Raw genomic sequence first — 25,843 nt, 5'->3', positions numbered from 1 at the left:
TATATTTGCATTTCCAATATATTTGTGTTAAAAAAACATATCATCGATAAATATAATATATTATAATGTAAGACATTGCGTGTCAGAACCAAAAAAAAAAAAAACGATTTTTGTATGATTTAACGTCCTCTAAATAAAATTAGATTTTTCTTACCAGTTCAACCGTTCTTTTAAACACTTATTTTATTTTTTTTTATAATATATATTATTATACTTAAACTCAATATTATATATTGGCGTGTCGCACGTGTAATAAAACATATTATATTTAAAGTAATTATAGTAACGTTGAATATGGATTGCTAGTAGTTATGTTGTACACATCTAGAAGGCCAATTTGTTTTCACTATTGTAGGTATATGTATACAAAAAAAATATTTATAGTAATAAAAAATATATCCACTTATACTCAAATAGTTCGTTAAAAATGTATGAACTGAATTCAACGTGTTATAAATGGTAAATAGTCAAAACAAAGTCATAAAGTTAAATAAAGTTAAAGAATTCAAAAATGTTTATTATGAAATAATATTTAAATACTATATTTAGTGAAAATACTAAGATATACTATAGGCATATTTTGTTGATTATCAAAGTATAAACATAGATTATATTACACTGTGATTATTGGCGATTTCTACCTATTTAATTGCAAACAAAATTTGAAATCGTCAATGGACTCATTTCCATTGCTTGTTTCGTAGGTCTTATCTGTGACGTTTTTGTTAATTTTTTGTTTGTTTGCTTATACTTATTAGTTGTTTAAACGGACGTTTTAATGTGCAATAAAAGTAGTTGACGTAAGAATAAGCGCCTATTTCTTATATTATTACAACTGCACGTGTAACTAAACACACTTGTAGCTTAGGTTTTTTAAGTCAAAACAATGTAAAAATATTTATTCATTCATACGAACACTTCGTGTCCTATGGCACTCTAAAATATTTATGACTTTATTTTTCAGGTAAATGATAAATTATTAATAATTACTGTCACCCTTTTTCCTAGACTATTTGATATTTTGGTTGGTTTGGAATTAATTCATTGATAGTTATAAACATGACAGCAAATATTATGGTATTCTATATGGGTAACTCTATAAACATAAGAATAAGTAACTGGATCTTTGCATTAAATGATATTTTCATACATTAATTTTATTATATTTTTAGGAAATTTAGGCCTTATAAATATTATAAATCACTTATTGTTTGTGCATAGGTTACGATTTTCTTTTGGTACCAAAAGTTTTGTACATGTCATTATGTAGTTCTTAAATGTACATCATACATTTATTTTATTTAATTATATGTATAGTAATATATGGTATTATATACCATTATAAACTGTTCTAAATAAATTTAATGTTATTTAATAGCTTTGAATTATTTTAGTGTTATATTACTTGCATGCTGTAATAACTGACTGTAATACATTGACATTTTATTGTTCTAAATAAATGGATTAGACGACATTTTAAATGATTTACACATTATTAGCTATAAATTCAATTTATTTTTAATTATATAACATAACTAAAACTAATTATAATATTGCAGTATATAATACATGATAAGCATTATAATTAATTAAAGGCAATAGGTAGAATGCAGATACATATAAATTACCTATTTCATTTATTGAATATTTAAAAAAGATAAATTAATTGAGATAAATTATATAACTTGTAAGCAAGTTTTTATCAAACACAAACGAATATTATAAGTTATAATATATATCTCGACTTTAATCTTATACTAAATTATAATTTTATACAATTTACTGTATGCTTTTTGAATAAAATAATGCAATCAAAGCCTAATTTAATTAGTCCATGTTGAATAATGAATTTTAATTTTTTTAAGCATATCTGACTTTTCAAGAAGGTATGTTAAATAATAATATTATACGGATATTATACTGCAGTGCACGCGCAATTTTATCTGAGTTCGATAAACTTACGACTACAACCAAATTAAACGTCGCTTATAGATGAGATCATGACAATCGCATGAAAATCGATGATAAACAATGTAAGTATTTATAAAAAAAAAATCGCACATTGTTCAGTGATACGAGAAAAACGTGAGGAAATATTGACTTATTAATAATAAATTACAGATACAATTACGATTGCAATGAAAATTAATTAGTGTTAATGAGACACAGTTATCGACATAATATCAGTCTCAAATTAGTTGTCAGCCCTTTTTGGACACGGGATGACAAAGAACGACAAGAAAGAGATTAATGGTTTCTTCCTTCAATCGTCGCCCATTGTTCTGTCCTTGGGACGCATTAAGTAATATACTTACATCTAATAATATTATAACTTCTACAAAACATTATTATGTCGATGACAATAAAATCATTGCTTCCTCCGGTTAATCGCAGGCGTGTTTTAGTATAGCGCCGCCGCCCTCCTGCAACGGTGTAAACATATTTAGAATAATTAATTACTAATTAGTATTATCTATTTTGATACGAATAAGATGATTTAAAATTTTAAAATAAAATTACACGTTTATAATAATACCATAAAATATATTGTATGTATTACACATAACATGTAACACACGTGCTCACATATATTATTTCTTTAAAAACAGCTATACATCATTCAACTATTTTGATTTATAATATGATACATACATTTATTTATACACGTATAAATGTAGACGATTAAATTATAAACATTTTTCGTCTATTGTCAACAACAAGTAACAACTCTAATGTACTAATAACCATATTTATAAATTAGACTATTGGGTTACACGGTTATTGTACTTAATGATAATTCGATCGTTATATTAATAATTGTATTAGTTAAAATCTTAAAAATAAATATTGGATACATTTTCAGAACTTTAATGACAAAGGTGAAACTATTTTATTTTTAGACTTACCTTTATGACACACTTTTTGAATTTATAAATTATAGAAAAAAATTTTCTAGATACTTGAAAAATGTTAAATACCATGAACAATAATAAATAAAAATTATAATATTAAATAGGTTTTAATTGTTTTGATAACGAATTCTAGATTCTAAACAATACGTTTATGTTCTTGTAACCATTTTTTATGTAAATAAAGAAGTATAAATTATTAAGTATATAAAACTATAAAAGTTTTCAGTGCTGGCGAAAGGCATGTGCGACCAGTGCAATAGCATAGGGTAGCAAATTTTTCTGGAATCTTAGCAGTGGCATTGTTTATAAATAAAAATATATAAATTATATAAGGGTGGCATATTATAGGTAATTGGCACCGGGCAGCGAAAAACCTAGCGCCAACACTGAGTTCATATTATATTTTTCTACTATAGAAAAAAATTAAACTACAAGAATAGAGATTTATTAATATATATTTTATTGAGAGTGGAGAAAAAAATGACACAGCAATCCAAAGCAGTATGTATGAATAGAATTTACATAAATCATTTACTAATATTATACTATTAATTTCTATTAGAAATAAATCGAATTAACATAAAAAATTTAAGGTATTTACGTAGGTACCCAAAAAGTTTTCAAAATTGAAGTTTACAGTGAAGCATATAAGTTGGTATCATGGTATACATATATTACACAATTTATTCAAAAATGTTTTTATAGATTTGTATAGAAGGTATTTTAATTTTAATTTTAATCCAAGGATTATTTGATCATATTATATTTCCTAACCATATATATTTAATAGATAATTAAGATTTGAAAATACAAACAATCACTTAGGTAATCTAAACTCCACTTAGAACCAATTTTTATTTATAATAATCTATATTTTAGTTTTAAAATGTAAAATAATAATAGGACAGAACTGTTTTGTGCCAAGGAGAGCGAAGTAAACGAGTGTTTAACACCCATTCACTTTTCCAAAATAATGCTAATATATATATTTTTTACGTACTCATTCATGAAAATAAAGTAGACAGGTAATAAATATGAATGTTAGTACACTATATTATACATGTTAGTTAATTATTTTCCTCTAATGTAAGATATTTTTTATAATAACTATATTTTTTATTAAATTGCATACGTGTTCAAATTACTCAAAACCATTATGAATAGAAAACTATAAAAATTATCATAAAATATCAGTAATGATTATTAAAATATGCTTAATGATAAATTTATTTATTGATTTTTTTTTATTTGTTGTAGGTGTTTAATACTTCAAGTTTATTCGTTCAGGATCTTATACTAATCTATTCGTATAGTGAAGAAATAATAAAAATCAACTTATCCTACCATATAAAATAATTCGATTTAACTGGTTAATTTTAGACATTAATATAATCTATAAAATGTCCAACTGGTTTAGAAATATCGTTTTAACTATATACACAGTCAATAGCGTGGTTTAGGATTTCTTTGAGGTGGGAGATATGACTCAAATAATTGATGCCAAAATATGCCCCTGTATTTTATTAACTACTGGCAAAGTGGTAAATAAAAAAACATAACTATAACCATATAAATATTAACTTTAAAAAAGGGATGTCAATGGGGAGATGAATCTCCCAAATGTCCTCCCTGAATTAAGCCATTGTACACAGTTGTAAGGTTTGTCATATTTTAAATATTTAAAAAAAAATTAAGAATAGGTATGCTAAGTTGACGCATTTTGACTATTAAACGTTTAGTCCCTTATTAAACTTAATTAAATATTTAAGTACTTTATGATATGTCCATTAAACTTTATTATGAGAATATAAGTAATAAAAACATAAAAAATAACTGACTAGATACTCATGGGTGTTTGAAGTGTTGGGTATTTATAGCGAAATCCACAATGTGTCGTGTTGTACCTACCTATATTATTATTTTTTATTAATTGTTAATATTATACCTACATTATTGATTGCAAAGATGAGTCATTAAATTATTCAAAAGCAATTTATAGTAGAGCTTAGCTTGTACAAATATGTACCTACGGTGTATTTGTTATATTACCATGATAGTATATTAATATATTATAATGGGTAATGGATGGTAATCAAATTTTAAACGCTCACATTAAAATGTCACGAATAAATAATTTCAAAATTTTATGGTAATAGATAAATAAAGTAGAATTAATCTTGTGATTCAAATTTTAAGTTATAAAATTTAGATATTTATTCACCAGTTAAAAAATTAAGCACGGAGACGAGAGACCTCTTGTTTTAATCACATGCGAGTTAACATGTAACTTTAATAAATCGCATTTACTTTTGAGTTTTAACTATACATAATATTTTATTCAAATATAAAATTTGACTTATCTGAATCATAAATATAAAAAGTAGGTAGTGGTTTTTATTTAAAATAACTAGCAATCTTTTGTTAAAAATGACCTTGAGATACAAAAATGATCACAAGGTGTCAAGAATTGCAAAATAAAAATTATTTATTTAGATTTAAATAATATTTAAATATTTAATATTAAAACACATTTCGAACTAGGAAAACATCGTAAAAATTGTTCTAATAAGTCATCTATTATCGAGAAAGTATTAATATGCAAATATAATGAAAGATAAATTATGAGATTCAGCAACATAAATAAAAATAAAAATTATACAAATTTATAAATACTTAAAATGTGAAATAAAACACACTTTTCTTACGTATCAATTGTTTATATTAATGTAATATATATTATATAGGTACAAAGAAAATCTGTCAAATTATGTTATCTTTATATATTATATAATTCTTCTATCTGTCTTTTGTGTAAGTGTGACTTCTGAAAGACTTGACCATTTCAAAATTTCAACTAAAGGTATACAGTTATTTACCATTTTATTATTATTATTTTTTTTTTTAAACATAAACTATTTTTTTCTCGTAGATAATGAATACATAATATTAAAAATCAATTTGATTTTTGATAACAGTTTTTAGCGACTTTTGAGAAAAAATCCACATTGGTACTTAAAGTTGGTAAGTAATAATATGCATAAACAATAATACGATACTTCAAAAAATTATATATGAATTTAAAAAACTGATAAATCATAATTTATTAGTCATTACTGTCTTGTAAAGTTTAAAGTTGTTAATATATTTAAATATAGGTGGCTAAATGTATTTGCAATAAATCAAAACGTATAGATATAGCGTTAATTCATTTTCAGGTAAAAACCATAATAATATGTAAATTTATAATCTAATATAATTTCAACATACTTTATTGAGTAATAAATAATTGTACGAATTGTCAAAATATATGTCGATGAATAAATATGTGTCATTAATCATTAATATTCATCCACATCTTTATGCACGTATCAGATATTGGTTAACCACATGGGGTAAACCATATAAAGTAAAACCATTATTATTAACCTTATGGATATTATCGTTTTCATTGTTCCCATTGCATAATAGTAAGTATAAGTATATATAGTATCTAACCACTTTTTCGTAAGCATAGAAATTATTTTCAATAATTAACTTTAAAGTTTAGATAAATGTATTTCATTTTCTAAATTGCTAAAAAAAATGTTTGTTCATACAGATTAATGAATAATAATAATTTAAAACAATTTTCAGCAGAACAATTATATGGACAGACGTATTAAATATTGATAATTTGTTAGTCATATTTATTTATAGAAAATCTATTAGTGACCATTTTTTAAATTGAATAATAACCTTTTCAAATGTTTTAGGATATTAAAACCTAAGTTTATATCACTTAAAAATACGTATGTATTTTATGTTTAGGTATAGGATGATTATTCATAGGTTATACAAATGCAGGTACACAATATTAAAGCTATTTTCTCATGCAAAATCTATAAAATGGATTTAGCTTAAATAACTAAAAGTAAAATAAAAAAGAATGTAAAGCTAATGTACCTACATAATAATAATAATAATTATGTAACTATAGGCCATAGTACAATAGTACGTACATAATATAATTATACTAATTTACATATAAATTGTTTGAACGACAAGTTAAATATACCTATATAAAGTCTAAGAATTCACACTATATTTATATTTCTTTATTATTTATTATTTATAATAGATCGTTGTTAAGAGATTCAGACAACAGTAAATAAAGTAAGTAAATAGTGTGTTACATCTATCGATATTTAATTTTAATAATATCCCAGTGAGTCACACTTGTAACTTGCAAAAGAATAAACATACACATTTGCTATTATTATTATTTGCACATTCAAAGTTTTTTTATGTAGGCAAATTATGCTATAATCTTGACACATAATTTTTTACAAGATTTATTGCTATAATTATTTTGATTTAGCATCATGATAATCATTGAAAAGTACCTACATTTATTTAAATAAAATACGTTAACATTTACTTAGTATTTAATATAATAAATGAGTACCTAGTACCTACGTGTACTTAAACAATTTGAATGTGTATCACATAAATACTTATAATTTTAGCGACTGTGTTAATATTATAGTACTTACTACTTACTAATAGCTAATAGCTTGGATAATTCCATTTTCTTATGATATTTTACTGTATCGACTTTTGATGTTCACTGTTTGTATTTCAAACCAACATCATAATTTTGAACCGTTCTAAGTCGTTAACAGGTTAATTAATATTAAAGTAAATGTTATTATGTCTTAAATAGTATACATCATAGTCCATAGAACACTATATTTTGAGCAATTAATGGTTTGATGCACTTTTAAGATGATAATTACAATAAGACTAGCATGAATTGTTTTTACTTTTGTTACTCTATCTAACTATGTATATATTGTATAATCCTTAACACTGAAATAGTGTAAACACAGGTACCTACTCATCAATTGTTAAATATTAACATTATTCTGTAACGTCTAATTTATTAAAAAGGTTAAAATAGGTATACGAGTCTTTAATGAACATGAATAGGAGTATTGTGTAAGGCCGTGGATACAATAAATATAGCGTGACCATGTGATATATTATAATTGTACGTACTTCATTGACAATAATGATAGTTTTTAAAAATTCAAAAATATTATTATAATTGAAATAATAAATAATAACGATACCTACATATTATAAAATTATAAAACTTAATAAGTATAATATACAAGTACCTATTCATATTATCGTTTGAAAATAATTATTCACGCAATCTTAATTTTATTAAAACTATGTATTATTATAATTTAATGATCTCAAAAAAAAAAATGTTTGAAATAATTCATTTCAGTTTAGTGAAAATTCCAAAATAATAATATTAAACAAATAAATCCTTATAACAAATCAGTGCATCCTTTTCATATTAATTATAATCTTGATAGTGTTTATTGTTTACATTTCTTAAAAACTTTAACCACATATTCTTAACTATTTAAGTATAAGTATACACATACACAATCCTATATTAATTTGTATTTATATACTGTATAATGCACTTATGTTTAGCTACTTATTAATGCAAAAAAAAAACATTTCTATGTTTTACCTATTTGTAATAATTGTTATATGCAATAACTTTCAATTTTTGTCTTGAACTGTTGAACTACATATTGAACATTGAAATAATAATTTTCAAGATCCAGATTGATGGTTAAATTACATGAAAGACCTACTTTGTATCGGCATCTATGTGACCAGTAATTAGTTATTACGTAGACAGAATAATTACACCCACGCAGCACCTATAGAAAATACAACTACAAGATTTAACTTTTTTAATACTGGTAAATTTCCAACATCGAGGACAAGACTATCGTAGATTTATTTGAAAGGTATAATTTATTTTTAAATCAAAAAAAAAACAAAATGAAACATTATATTGAGTAGAATAATTATAACAATACATTTTATATAGGTATACTTATATACGATCACTGATATTGCAATGAAGTTTTAAATATAATTCTATTCATAAAAAACAAAGTTAACGAATTTTCTATTTAAATCTAAAAAAATGTGCTTAACTTATAAATCTAATTTTAGAAAAATAGATATAGATGTCGTTGCAGTAGGAAGGTGTATTCAATAATTAAACATATTCTTACTGCAACCAAATAAGACTCTTCAATGAAATCTCTACGCAGAAGTTATGAAAACTTTGTTTTTGAAAACCAAAATCCTAACTAATATTTATCACAGAAATCCAAATAAAAGGATTAAATATAACCTATTATTCAATTCATGATTATTTTAATCGAATAAACGTTTAATATTTAAATTTTAAGCATAAATACTAAGATTTTTCTAACTCGATAATACTTGTAACTTTCAAATGAATAAATTACACAAAGACTTATGCAAATAAATATTAAACATACATTTTATTAATATTTTATTACATAATTAATGTAAAATCAAATTTATTCAACTCAAAATTGAAAAGATTTACATCTATTTTATGTATTACAGGGTCTATAACGTTTTTATTATATTGGACTATTGACATCAACTTAAACCTTAAGATTAAAAAATACTATTTACGATAATACTGTGATAGTGTATATCTTCGTTTTCATTGTATTTTTTTCAGATACATCAATTTATTCAATAAATACGCGATGTGCTGCAACAATTGTATACATTTGCGCAACAATGTTTGTGTATATACCTAATTAATTCAATAATTATACTAACATTTGATATTCATATTATAATTATTATTATATTATGAGAATTTACAGCTAAGATGATTCAAGTTGAAAATAATTCAATAAAAAGTCCTTCGCTTAGCCATGAATTATAAAGGATGTAATGGTTGGCGAGATATCATGGTCTTGGTCAGTGTCCCTCTGTGTATACACAAGCGTCTATATTATATTTTACCCAAAATATAATAATTAGATAATATAACCGCATTTATTTTTCGTTTATTCGTCATGCTTTGACACACCGCGGCCGCCATATTATAATAGATACGCAAAACGATGATAGAATTATTATTTTAATTGTTATAAAAATTATTTTTTAACTAGCCAGTTCGATGAGTGTAGTTGTTATTACAAACGTATTTTTTCTTTCAGATATTATTATTTTTTTTTAAAAAAAAGTAATAAGTACCGTGCAATTTAATATTATATAATAATATAAACATGGCTTCATATTATAGGTACTCGTTTGGCGATTTTAATATACTATTCGCGAATGTGCATTAAGATCATCCTTTCGAAAAGCTACTTAAGTCGACACATGATGGATGAGTGGTGTTCGCGAACGCGCGTGTAGGTACACCACCAGCTTACGCTTTTAGGTACAACAGCTTACTGTCAAGGTGATGCAGTTTCAGCGTGTATACTGTATAATACATATATATTATATATATGAAATGTATTCGCGAGCACACGAATTAGCTGACTAAAAGTATATTATAATTGGAATCGGGAACCTCGTGGTGAAATATCGCTATTATTGCCGCAGTTGTTGTTTTTTTACTGTAATATTTACGCGCACACACACGAGCACGAACAGAGAAGAGAAAAAAATATACTGGACTTAAAACGAACCACTCCTAACGATATTATTAACCTCACACAAAGAGACCATGACCCGTCGATTCTTCCGGACGGTATACCTCTGTAATGCACGCGTTTATGAAGTAGTAGATATGCAGTAGATTATACCGGCTGAAGTGTAGTAAGTACCTACTCCGACCAAACTTTGAAAACGTCAAGTGCTGTTCTCGTGATACGCTTAGCACATATTATACACGGCCGAGGCCATATTAAATTATATTTTAAAATAAATATTTTTTTCTAGAAAAACTACCAAGAAGTGTGTTCAGAGTATGTTGAATATTACAATAAGACAAACCTAGTGGAGCGTGGTCAATTAGTTTAAAGTATTTTCAATTGGTTTATTTCTTTGTTATTCTGATCTATACTTCCACGAGTTCAGTATTATATGATTTATATGTATGACATATTGCACTGCAGAAGTTCATAATATATGTATATACTCATCTATATAATAATATCAAAACTGATCATTACTACTATACAGGTGGACATTATAAACCGAGCTCGAGAACCGTAAAAAATAATACGAACTTATCATTTATATTATACTGTACAACAATAACGAAAGATTATACAATATGATATGTATAAGTAAGGTGAGCATTGTTTTGTTAAGATCAGAAGAATTATTTTTAAAATAGTAATGATTTCAACTTTCAAGTCATCGAGGTAATAATTTTATGAATTAGATAAAAAAAAAATATTATTATTATTAAACTTTTGAATTCAATACTATATAACATTCAAATATTTTTTATAATAACAATTAAATAGTATTAAGATTTAAAATTGCAAACAATAAGTACAAAACGTATACGTAAAAATGTATACATATTTTTATTCGTACATTTAACAAATATTTATTTTTAAACCATTAAACAGGTTTAATAATTGACACACTACTGTTTGAAGTGTTTGGATTTAAATCCATAGTAATAAATAAAAATGATTGAATATTCCTAACAAGCTAAAATACACGCGATACTATATCATATCTTGAAAATATATTTCCATAATGCAATGTGAATATTAAAATATAAGCGCACGTGCATCATTTTTATTAAAATATGAAAATATAATTATGTTAAATAACCATCATTTTGAATACTAAGTATGAATTATAGGAGTCTGTGTAATAGACTTGTTCTATCAAACTGTTTAATAAATTTTTTCCACGATTTCAAAACTACACGTGTATATATAATTGAATACATTTTTTCTACCTATGTAATGATATACTTGTTGTATCAAAATCTCCAATATTGCATTATTATAATTAAGAAATAATTGAATGCTGGTACATGAAAACTATGCTGACGTTGAACAGTTTTCATTATCATTGTTGCCTTATGTAACGCCACTAAATTAAATACACTTAACAATAAAAAATCTTGGAAAAACATTAACTCTTATCAGTCCGTACATTTAGGAATGTAAGGACTTAAAGGTGTATAGTAGGTGTATATTTGAGCACCTCGTTTTCATCCAAAAATGAGATACTGTATGCCTCCACTTATCATTTATTTCCAAAAAGGATTTCTATAAGTACCTATATAGGTACTTTTCTATTATACTCTATGCTTTTTAATCGGAAAAACTGTTATTCGAATGTTAAAATCATATTAAATCTCGTACTTAATATTTGCTTTAAGCTTTTAAATTATAACATTATACCCGATATTTTTCCTATATTTTAACTGTTGCCTCAATTTGTTGTATACGTACTGTATTAGATATGAGTACTAACAGTCGAAAATCTCATCATTCTGATTAAAAGTTATGTAAATAATAAAATTTAGAGTGATATGATATTGTTATTATACCAATAAGATTTGTATTATTTTATTTATTTTGTTTGTCTTGTATATGAAATTATTATTTAAAAAAAATATATTTTACAATGTTTTATCAAAATGATTTTCAATTTTAATGTAAGTACTTTATAATAAAATTTATGAAGTACTTAAATTAAATTTTGATGTTTATACATAGAAATATAGGTACAGGCTATTTTCGGCTAGAATACGAAAATTATGAGTATTAAAATTAATAACAGACAATAGCTCATATTTTTATTATAGAAAAAATTGCCAAAAAAGATTACAGTACTTAAGTTGTAAGAACAATTTTTGGTCTACGCCGCGTTAAAATTTAAAATATTAGTCCCTGTAAAAAATTTGATTAATATTCTTATAACTTTATTCAGTCATAGAATAGATAACTTAGCTAGATTTAGAGGGCTAAAATGTGGTTGTTCTTTTGTGGTATCAATTATTTTATAAGTATATGTTAATTATAAATATAATCAACATAAATAAATGTATATATTTTGTCACTGTATGAATAGGTCTTAATATATACGAGTGTTAAGTATTCCGGTTTATTCAGATGCAAAAAATTAAAAAAAAATTCAACCGCTAATTTAGACTTGAGGTCATCAAGCAAGTTACTCATTAAATGTATTAATTAATTAAAAATAAATCTATATCTGATTTAGTTACATAACAAAAAATATTTTTTTTTTTAGATATGCGCTAGTAGAACAAAATATTATTGATATCTATAATACGAGTTATGGGTAACTAATGAGTAATGACAAAAAAGTAATGATCAAATGAACCTATAAGTATATATTTTTGGAAATGATTTGCCAAGTAGGTATATAAAAATAAATATAGTACTATCAAAATGTAATAATAATTTTGACAGCAAAGGCCATTGGGGTTAACAAAAACAATATTACAGTTTATAATATTCAATGGAGGATTTTAAACCTTGTAAAATAATTAATTCATTCATTTTACAGTTTATTTATTAGGTAGTTTTTGCGGTAATATAAAGTCAACCATTATTTGGAAAATTTCTAAGTAATGTACATATACTCTGATAGATTAAAATTTTCTCTGAAATCCTTGTATATGACTATATGAGGTATAAAGCTATGTTTAATAGTCAGTTAGACTCTGCATGAAGGGCAAATCGATGGATCTTCCATGTTCATTAGGAAGCTGTACAATATATGTGAATAGTCAATGCGAAGTTTGTTTATTATTAGGTACCTCAAGTTTCCTTGGCATATCCAGTGGATGTGGCCAAGGAGATACATTTTGTTTATCTAAATTATATATTATATACTAGTCTAGAAAAATATAATAAATCAAGTACTGTTCTTTTTAATATTTGTAAAATAATATGATGAGCAAATGGCAAAATCTGACAAATTTATAGTTTTATCTGCCGATTGCATGTGTGAATTTGCCATATCCAATTTTATTGCAATCACGGTTGTCATTCGATTCACATATAGCATTCTGTTATATTAATAAAATAATAATATATTATATTTAATATTATTAAAACTCTCTTTTCGAGACCATTAAATATATATTTCTGATTATAATCATAAGTGATAAACTGATAAATAAAAGTAATAAAACATTAAAAGTTTTGCTTAAAATTAAGTTTTAAATGTATATGAGAAAAATTATTATTAATCATAATATTTACCATTTATATATTTTAGAGTAAACGCAAAGAACAAAAATATTTAAATATTAAAAAAATGTTTGTTCAGTTGAAAGTTATACTTGAAAAATGTATACGAAAGTACGCAATCGGTGAACTTTTGTTTACATTTGAAACTAAAACTTGATGAAAACCGCGTCTGCTATTGATTAATTCTTAATAATTATTGCAGGTATGCTCACCCACCATCCTATAATAAAATAGGTACAGAATAATAAATGTAAAATATTCGTAAACTTCAAATTTTATTAAATAAGATATACCAAATATACAAAATTATAAGGTAGGTAATGGACACTAACGTAGTAGCATTTTAATATATATGTAGACTATAAGTAATGTTACGAACGCTATAATAGTTGAACATAGTGTAAGAATTGGTATAAATAATTTTGTTTTAAATAGTAACAAGCTAACAAATTACCTTAAGTTTTTAGTTATAATTATGTATTTTATGAATGTTGTAGGTAATTATTATCAATTTAAATCAACGGTTTTTTCTTAAAACGTCGTAAAACAGTTTTAAAAAGCAACTACTTAGCTTGCAAATGTACACACAGCAGACAATTTACAAAAGCATTTGTAAATTTGTGTATTGTGATAATAAATTCGCATAAAAAATACAGCATAAAAAACGAGTACAAAAAAAACGACCTTATCATTTAAAATTTAATAGATCTTTAAAAAAAAAAAACTTATTAATCCGAAAAATTTTATACAGTTATATTCGATTGAATATAACAATAAAATTACTAAAAATATCGTGCAGAAAAACTTATAGATCACCTAGTAGATGATGACATGCGAATAATTATAGTAAAATAGGAAAACAAACATTTATTGTACACACTATGTACATATAATTATATAATTACTCGTAAAGTCATAACATATAATCTTTGTTGGGTGTAAAAGTATTTTAAAATTACAATAAATATTACAGAAAAATTGCAGAAATCATAGTTATTAATATTTTTACTAAACGTAGGTACAGCATAACATTATTTTAATACAATTCGTTTTATTTCTAAGTGTTCGTTAAAAAATAATTAAATTACTTTTGTTTGAAGGCCACTACGCTTCCCACATATCGATCGATTATTCTCAATGGATAGTATATATTTTTGCAATTATCCAAAATATATGATCAAACGATAATAGATTTATAGACGCGGAAGATAAATATATAATCTTCCGGTCGTTTATGATAATTTATTTATTACTATTTAGTAGATGACTGACGACTGTACGTTTTCGGATGTCGAGTTTAAATGTATAGGTATGTAATTGCTTAATAATTAGTAATTACCATAATCTATTTACTCTTTGGATTATACAGACTATGAGTCGTTCATGTTAATAATCCCTTTTATAATTTTATGTTACAGATCGTGATTTATATTAGGTGCATTAAAAAACATCAAATCATGATTATAACGAATATTTTAATTTTAAATATTTGGGCGGGCGTAATAAAATTCTGAGTTAAGTCCGTAACCGTCGGTATTTCATTCGGAAGAATTCAACGAAAACTGTGTCTAAGTTTTTCGTGAAAAATAACAGTCATCAGATCTTAATAATATTACACGATTTGTATGCGAATTCGACGACTTTAAATAGTTGTAACTCGGTAAGTAAAAATTTTATCGGGAACCAATACTTATATATCATACTTAAAAACAAACTGGGAATCGATTTCATATTTCTCTCTTTAATATAAAAATCATACTGAGGACAATCGCTGAACATTTTTCCAGTCGTGTCAGCGCGAGCAATAACCGTGATTCGAACCGCGATGGAACCTCGCTCGGAATAATTATTTTGAAAATCGTTCGAAACACGCGTTTCTAAGTAGTTAAACAAAACCCGAAGAACCCACAACCGCGGTATCCGTGAACTGCTCCGCGGTATCCTGTTTGTGTGTTTAACTGTTATTATAACAACTTATACGTCCGTATGTAATTATGATAAAATACGTCAACGTTTCCGCGGTGCAGATTATATATTATAATTATTGTTCGTATCGTCGTTTCCGGATAGAATTTCGTGCGTTGTATAAAAACGTCGGCCCGAGGGATCCGATCGGACCTACTCCGGCGCGATGACCGCCGGCAACGAGGCTCGCACAGAACACAATTGATAAATCGGAGAAAAAACAAAACATCACATTAAAATGCGATAACCTTAACAACAATAGTCACGACCCGTGATGTACGGCAGTAGGTTCCACGCCAAACAAATATAATTATTTATTATAATATACGTTATTATTATTTTGTTTTTTTTTTTTTATTATTATTATAATATACGTATTACGTTTTATTGTTAATGGTAGGTATACGCCGCCGTGATATATTATACGCGTGTTATTATTTTATATTATAGCCTGCGAACTTGTGGGTGTTTGTGAAAACAACGCATACACAAACTCCCGTGCGGTTATACTTACACACATCGGACGCCGCCGATCTAGACCGCGCGCAAAAATTAAAATACGCGTGTGGATCTGTACGCAAGTTGGTCAAGGATCAACCCACTGTCCGCGAACGCTCATTGTCTTATTTGACGCGTTCCATTATAACACGAATTATTGGGTCTCATTACCTGTACCGGCGTTAAACGGACAAACGTCTCGACGCGCGATGAATAATCTAAATAATTACTGCTGGTATATACCAGGTAAGTTGGCCACATTATATTCAAAGTGAATATAATATAGGTACTATACCTAGGTATACCTAGGTACGCGTTTTACTCTGCAATTACAACGGTTCGTCTCGGCGTGCCGAGCGCGTATACCTACTCTATATATTATATTACGTATGTAATGTGTACGTATTATATTATTAGTATACACAAACTGCAGTTTTTACTTTTACTAACACGTTTATATTTCGTATGTGTTATGACTGTGTTGATGTGTGTGTGTAATATATATATATTTTTTTAGGTGTGCGATGACTGTTATTGCCATAAGTGTTACTGCAGCCACTCGTAATATCCGTCGACTGTGTTTTTCCATATTTTTTCGACGTGACCGTGGATACGTTTTTATTTCGGCGTTGTCTTTATAATATGCTCTCACATCTTTTTCCATCTTCGAAAAAAAAAAAACCTGTAGACCTTGTCGTCGAATGTCCTGAACTCGTTCTAAATTATTATACTCCTCCTGTACGATTTATTATAATGATCTAAACGGTTTTGGGAATTTTTATAGGCCTATTTATTACGACATAACATGCGAATGACTGTACTTTATAAATAGGTAATATACATAAATATTTACATCCGGGATGCGGCAATCATTGCTTTTTTGATATTATCGCAACCGGTAAATTTCCGACGCGTTTGGTTATGATTTCTTTGAAATCGCGTAGGAACGTCAAACGTTTTCAAATCCTATTTTGCTGGTTTGCCTGTTGTTGTTTTTTAAGCTCGACCACTGAAATCATCAATTCGTTCGCTCTCAAGCTTTGTCAACCTATTTGGACACCGAGTGTAAAAAAATATCGTAAGAAGAGCGAGCTGAAAACTCTCGAGAGATTTATGTTAGATTATACGCGGTAAATCGTAAATAAAACCACAACTAAGGTCAATCTGAAACTCTGAAATAATAAAATGACTCGGCGGCGCCAGTGAAACAATATAACTATACCAAGTACCCATAACAATTCAATACCATAAAATGTTGTACTTGGCCAGCTTTTCATACGATATATAATGATTTGTAACTAGATAGGTGTATTTTGGATTGTTTACAGTTCTAAATCTAACCAATTCAAACTTTGCCGAGACAATATAACGCATACGTAATGACTGCAACGTATAATATGCATTATTAATTATAAGTACCTACTAAAAACTATGTATACTCTTGTGATAATGTTTTAATTATTTTTTTTCAATTTAAGCCTAGAGGGACATTGGCCTCTATTAGTCTATAGAGTATATTGCTGTATGGCCCCCAAACACGGCCGATATACATATTGCGTTATATAAAACAAAAAAGCAACAAAATATTACTGTAGTCGCCGCTTAATCAAGACAAATTGGTTGCCATAGGTTTTTGTCCGTATTATCCGACAATGCGGATGAAAAATACATTAAAAAACACTGTTTGATTTGGTCTTAAAAATTATTCTGTCCATGATATGCGGCGGTTCAGATTGTTTAGAGTAGTGAGTGGATTGAACGATACTGTATTAAATAAATTCGTACGCAATTTCGATGACATGATTCATACAATGACGATAGAATCAAGATTATAAGAGTATATGCTATAAAGCTTAAGTAGGTACTAAACAATTATTGGTGTACATTTGTTTAACTATAAAAAATTTACGATTATTTTATTAAACTCGAACAATCAATAATTGCAATGGACATCATGCTCAGTTCTCATAGAAAATGATTAATCCTTATTTGTGTGTTTATCAATATTTTGAAGAAGATAGAAAAAACGTCAAGAATAAAGGTCGAGCTTGGAGAACTCGTCTTCCTATTAATTATTAAATATAAATGATCAGAAAATTGTGGTAATAAATATGAAAACGGCTATTTTTCCCGAAAAAGAATACACTGTAAAATATGATTAAAATATTTTAAAATACCGATATAAAATCAGAAAGCAAAAAAAAACGTTTTATCGATGTAAATTTATTACATAAATCATTATTGATGGTTTTTTTTATGCGTTTATTCGATTTTATGGTAGTCATTGTAGTTTGACGTGTACGTACTCGGGTGATAAATAATAATATCAGAAACCTTTATATAAAAATATTTAATACACTGGTAAATATCGACTAAATCATACTGACTTTAGATTGTTAGAAAACGATTATAGTGTAAAACCAAACGTTAATGAAACTATCGATTTGATGGTTAGTAAACCATCATTTACACAGAGTTGGTACAACGTCTGTTCTTCATAAATATCTAATAGTTACGTTATTGTTGTATACATGGCCCGGTATTGACCAAATTTTCGGAAGCGGACAAATTTATTTATTGTCGAAATAAGAGATTGTAAAGATTTTCAATAGCGCTTCAATGTTGTGAGTAGGCGAACGTGTTGCAATATTGGACCTTGCCAAAACACATACACATTGACCATACTGACCGTCGACCACATATAATAATAATAGCACATATGTATGTATATAATGCGTTTGTGGTTTACAACTTAAGACATATATAATTAACAGGATTTGTCACCGACTATTATATTAGTATTAGTTATTGTAGCCACACAACAAAATATTTATAGTTACGATTTGATATGCTGCTGCGAATGATTGGCTTTTAAGTTACGACTATTATTATAATGTTGGGCGTATATTATTATTACTCACGCGGTATACGATCGCTATATAATGATATATAATTATATATAAATATTAATATTAACACACACACAGAAAAGATTATGAACGGACGGTAGCAAAAAGAGACTTTGCTGAAGTAATGAAGTGCGTACGCAGATATATGCGTGTACGTTGCAGTAATATTTTGCCTTGTTGCACTTACTTGTGTTTTGTATTAATAATAACGTTTGCGATTGATGTAATTTACGAACGCTTTATTTTTGAATACCGATTTTCGCAGCGTTCCAGATCGTCACGACGATGGATTGTGTTTTGATTGATAATATAATATATACTTTATTATTATAATTATTCATAAATATCTTTATCTAGAGATTTCCTTCAGCTAAAACAATTATATGTTGACATCGAGAATTACAAAATATTATTAGGTGCAACTTATTATACATGTATATACTTTGTGTAACAAAACACGCGCACGCTGATTATTGCATAACATTGACGTCTATAATCTTTTTTGAATCGACAAACAATATATATATATAACACTTAAGCCCCGTGAAACGTACGAGTACAACAAACCTACATCCCACGAACTAAAAACTGATATTAATCGTCCTTATTATTTCTCTGATAAATCACTCATTACATTTAATAATCGTTCAAACGAGGTTACGTTTAGGCTTAGCACCCTCCGCTCGAGTACAAAAAAAATAAGTAATTTAACTACATCATCATAAGTTCAATAAATTACGTGGCTTACGGTTCTAAAAACGTGATAGGTACCTAATATAAAGTCAAAATCATTTGAGCAATATTTTATTGCTTTATAATAATATCCTCAGTGTAACTTAATTATGTAATACATTCGTGTTTCATATAGGTAGATTATATTTTAAAAATACGTTACAATATCTCATATTTTTTGGTATTCGGTTGCGACTCTTAGTCTTCACGAATCATAAATCACAACTCACTATAAATTTAGTTATTTAAACTTAGATTTTTTTTTAAAACATTTTATTTTACATATTTTTAATTCTATTTAGAAAAAGTCGAATAATGTTATTATATTCAGTAATTAAACGGTTAAATAAAATTATCGACGGGAAAAATAATTTCAAAATTGAATTCCAAAATATTATTGTCATGAAAATTGATAAATGTACTTAATACATCGTCAGTTGTCGCTCTATAATTTATCGTGTTTATCGAACATCGGGATAAAAATATAAAAACGAACATCGTAAACATTTATTTAATTCGTTATCAAATACTAAGTAGGCGCTTCGCCGACGTCGACTTTGCGTGACCCCATTAACCTAACAACGGCGATATTCAAAATTACTGTTGTTGTTGTAGCGCATATTAGTGTATTAATTTACCTACGCGGAATATGTTTACACGATTAAAAAATAATTGTAATCATTCTATTTTTTTTTTATTTTTTGCTTTACCTCGAACGAACATTTATTTCATCCAGTCCGACTTGGCCAATGTTGCACGCACAATATAAAACACCTGCGTACAATATCATTATTGTGTTTGTATGAAACAGTGTCCATGCGCAGACTTACTCGACTCTGACACAAGTACCTATTATTAAACGTACCATATAATATTGTGTCCCGTAAGGTCTATCAGACATGGCCTCTAGATCGCCATCACCGCGGGGGCAAACCGTTGTTTCTATTCTTCGCGACAAATACGTCTCGTGTACGAATAATAATAATATAACACTCACGGCTCGTATCGCGTCGTCGCACTGTACGCGCAGTGTCCTGCAATCTTTTAATCCGTTCCGTTGTCTGCCGTATACAGCCGGATGACAATAGAGTTTTAAAAAACGTATACACATACGTCACATAATATTTAATATATATATATATGTATGTAGGTGACTTTACGTGAGATATCTCCCTTTCTTGTGTGTGTGCTTTCAAAAATAATTAAACTATAAAACTGTGTATATCAGGGTTGATTTGGTCATATTATACAACAAACGCGTATTATATCTACCGATATTACAATAATATTTTGAAGGCCGACTCACAGCAGTATACCGCGATGCGCGATTAGTATTTTAAAAGTACCTAATATGTACTAATTACTCAGTATAATAAAATATATAATGATTATAACAAACGCGCTAAATCGTATATACGTAGGTAATAACATTAAAATGTTTAATAATCGTATTGCGACTGTAAGAAATAATTGTATGGTAATATTGTTAATAAATATCAGCTAGATATACCTATTTAATATTAAAATAAATTAGTCGTACCCAATTGTTAGCGTACTGCAAAGTCAAAGTGTGACGTGAAATTTCGTTGTCGCGAGTATAGATTTAAATCCGGAGAATAGTTGCTCTTCGTCACAAATGTTCATCTATAAATTTAGCAATTCGGTAATGATTAATATTGTAATTTTACAAATAAATGTAGGTACAAACAAATCAACAGCGGTCAAAGCCAACAGAACCACTTTACTTAATATTATGTTATACATGAAGTCTCTCCGAGAATGGTTCTTCAAAGATGAAATTACACGTATGTATGCTATATACTTAAAAGATCGTTGTTCGATATTGGATAATATAATACCTATGTAGCGTGCAGTGTGAAGTAAACGGCGGCGTTATATGTGATTACGCGGTGTTAGTCTAAAGTAAGAAACGACAAACAAAGAAATGTTGACGGTAGCTCAAGACGCTCGAACATAGTTGTTGATCTCACGTGTTTTGTCGTGAAAAATTGTAAATCACGTTTTAAACCCACAAACTGTATAATATAGTGTGTAGGTCACGTGTAAGACTAAAAAATAAAAACTGGCGTGTAAGTCGCGAGTTATAATTTAAGTACGTTTTTTAGGATTGCCTAATACGAGTATATGTATAATATAGGTGGTCAAAGTTCGTGTTCCTCAAATAGCCGAGACATTCGAACTATATGTGTAGCTATAGTATTAACATATATAAATATTTCAAAAATCGATCTGTCAAAATTTCCATTAAATATCAAAATTCATGTGAGTGTTTTTAAGACTTCTACATGGGTACAAGTAGGTGGCAGAGGAGCATAATATTTATTTTATATTATTATTTTAGTAGGCGGGTGTGCGCGCGGCACACGAGGACAAACTTCAATCAGACACACTTTATATATATATTATATATACTATCAAAACGTCTGCGTTTAAATACTCGACATTATACACAGCAATAATGTATTTTTATTATGTACCTACTTTTAAAATACTTATACATAATTCACACTGCGCGGAAATAATATGTTGCAGCAGTCCGATTCGATTCACGCTTTGTAACAATGATAATATTATAAAACCGCAGAATTGCAGTGGGCGCGGGCTAAGGCGAGTGACTCGTCAGTCGTTTGGGACGAATTTGAGGAAATGCCGCATTACGTGTATAAATCTTTGATTTATCCGCAGTCTCGCAGTTTTAACTCCGCGTTCTCTAATTGCTATCGATCGCCGATTGCATTTTGTAAAGGTCACTGCGGCGGCTAATATCTATGCAAAATCACAAAACCATACACATTACATTTAATTTTAATTTTAAATCATCGGTGTGTTTCTTCGCTTGTGCAACGTGCACTTGAAGTACGTATACCTACCACAGACGCATATTGTAATACATCAGAGTTAAAAAATGTAATATATTTACATATATTCAAGTATATGTATATATAACTGCAAAGTCTAAACTTCGTTTATAGGCAATCGCCGTACATTTTACAATAATACGAATATTAATTAAATATTTTTCACTGATAATGTATAATTAGTAGTTATGCTAATGCAAGAAATAAAAATAAAAGAATTGCACAACTAAATTATAATCGTGCTGCTCATATAATAATCGACCAAATGAATGATTAAATTAGATGCTTTACATAATTCCTGAAGGCATATCAACACACTCGTTCATCACTATACATTATAAAAAGATCGGGCTGGCATGTCTTGCGGAGCAAGAACATATCATTCTCATTTGAAGGATTTAGTTTTTTGAAAATGTTATAAAAACATTAATTTCTGCTATATAGCTATATTATTATCATCATTATCTTTTTGGCGGGATGACATTTAGTTGCCATGGTTATGCCTTATGAGTCATTATTATTGCGTTATATTTAATACTAGGTCATAGTAGTAATTTTGTATTCAGACTCATCGTACACTAACTATATTTCAAACAACCATTAGTCAAAATTATGCTTACCTGCCATTAATAGGCGATTTAAACATCGATATATTTTTCCCTCCGGTTTACAATAACGTATTCATTCAATATTTATTTTGATGAAATATACGAGACTTGGTTAAATGTATAAACATAATATTGTTTTTCCCTATTGGTCAGCTTTTTTTAGAAGTGTATATTAATATTAAAATATAAAAATATACTTATTTTCCCATGATGTCCATTGCGTGGCACTGCTACTTTCACTGGCATGTTGGTCAATTGGTACTATTATTGATTTTTATAAAAATAAATTAGTATAGAAAAAAAATTTATAACGATTAATTAGCACATGTTGAAATATGAAGAATAAATTTATTCAACGCATGAAAAACGAATGAAATTTATCTATCTGTATATTGTCATTTATCTATCATTTAAAATTTTTACCAATTTTTTGAAACTTAAATGGAACTATTTAGAATCTAGTTATCTGAAAATGAAAACTTCATTTTTTTTTTCAAAAAAAAAAAATAATAATAATAATAATAACAATAGTATATTTGATTAAAGTGGTTAACTCCGCGTAGTCCCTTGATTTGTCTTAAATCACTTCACATACATTTAATAATATTTTGAAACATAACTGGAACTCCCGACTATTTTGAACCAAATTTCTGTACATTTTAGATTTAATACTCTTAAAAATAAAAAAAAATAGTGGGTAAGCGGGTATCGCTTAGTTATACAGTTGTAGGTGTCAACTGTTTTAGATTTTTTAAATTTAAATTCGATAATATATCTTTTATTACGAAAAACGATTCTGAACAGAGGCGGTCGGTTAGTCTATATGGATAATAAATTTCATAACATTATATTTATTAATATTACTATTAAAGCAATTTATTTTACTACTAGGTATATATATTACGGTAAATTGATCTAATTTTTACTAAAAATATTACATTTATTTAATTACTATTATAATACATATTAATAGTTTAAACCCCATTGTATTATTGTTTTTAACTTTTGAGTTAATATCCTCTTACCCGTTAGGGTATACAGTGGGAATAGGTTCATGATATGAATATGCGATAGCTTAAAAATAATCAATATGTTTAGAAAACAAAATCGTTCAGGTATAGTAAAATGCATAATATACTTAAAAATTTGAAAAAAAATAATAATGTTTTTTAATCATAACAAAACAATTAACACTGATATTCACCAAAAAATTTATAATTTCATCCAACTATTTGAACTTCAAGTACCTATCGTATTGTCATTTTTTGCTGATGTATAAAATTAATAAAAAATTCTATCATGTAAAATAATTTATTAGCCAGAGACCTCTTATTGGATATAGTAATAAAGTATAAAAGCTATTGGCACATTAGCACTTGTACGTCTTGTACTATATTCTATATTATAATTAAAATATATTTCAATTTTCAACAATCAAAAAATATTTTGTTAATCATAGTGGTTCTTTTTATTTTATAGTCATCTATAATTTATTAATAATTCAAATTCATTTATCTTCGCTTATTGCAAAATAAATTTGAAATTTAGTAGGCAATTGAAAATTTTAATTATTAATATAATAATAATTTTTTAATTTTTTATATTGCAATTTTTGTCATTTTTTGATTATTTAGATAACTTTTTTTTTCATTTTTGAAAATTGTATGATGTATTTCAGAATTTGTACCTATTTCTTTTAATTATAAATTATAATATATATATATATATAGTGTCATAGTTAAAATTAATTATTTTTAATATTTTAAAATAAGCTAAGCAATGAATTTACGCTCCTAGAAATTAATATAAATTATTGATCATATGAAATAAAAAAAATATTGATAATTTATAACGAATTTTTTGACTCTTGAAATATCGTTTAGGTACTTACTTATAAGTGGCCATAACTGTTTTATGAATGTTCTTTTAAGTTAATGCGCTTTATTTATTATTGCCCATCGAAGATTTTCTTTCATTTTGCTCTTGGGCTACATTTTACATCACAGAAAATTATGCCATTAATTTTGTTTATATTTACATGTTTATATTTTTTTATTTATAACCTAACCTTTATTTGAACCTTTTTTTATTCATACCTAATTTAAGTGTAAATACGATGAAAATTTAAAAAAATAAAATAAAACACTAAATTTAGAAAACTAGATTTCAAATAGTTAAAATTATAAATGTATATTTATATCATATCATAGAGTAATATTACACTAGGTATCATATCATAGAATAATATTACTCTAGGTATCATAATACAAATATTGTAATATTTACTCT

At 26.9% G+C, this 25,843-nt stretch overlaps 1 long non-coding RNA gene across 1 annotated transcript; it reads right to left on the bottom strand.

Annotated features, from left to right (window-relative positions):
* Window positions 1–1,750: 1,750 nt before the first annotated feature.
* LOC126550873 (uncharacterized) lies at window positions 1,751–25,547 on the bottom strand. The gene is made up of 4 exons (XR_007604923.1): window positions 25,446–25,547; window positions 22,570–23,815; window positions 21,608–21,711; window positions 1,751–2,423 (listed from the first exon to the last, which is right to left on the bottom strand). It is a non-coding gene; the product is annotated as an uncharacterized LOC126550873 (long non-coding RNA).
* Window positions 25,548–25,843: the final 296 nt, after the last annotated feature.

This window comes from Aphis gossypii, chromosome 3, assembly GCF_020184175.1.
Source record: "Aphis gossypii isolate Hap1 chromosome 3, ASM2018417v2, whole genome shotgun sequence".
NCBI classification, from domain to species: domain Eukaryota; kingdom Metazoa; phylum Arthropoda; class Insecta; order Hemiptera; family Aphididae; genus Aphis; species Aphis gossypii.
Note: the sequence above shows the minus strand (reverse complement) of the source record. Positions and strands in the feature narration are given on the sequence as shown.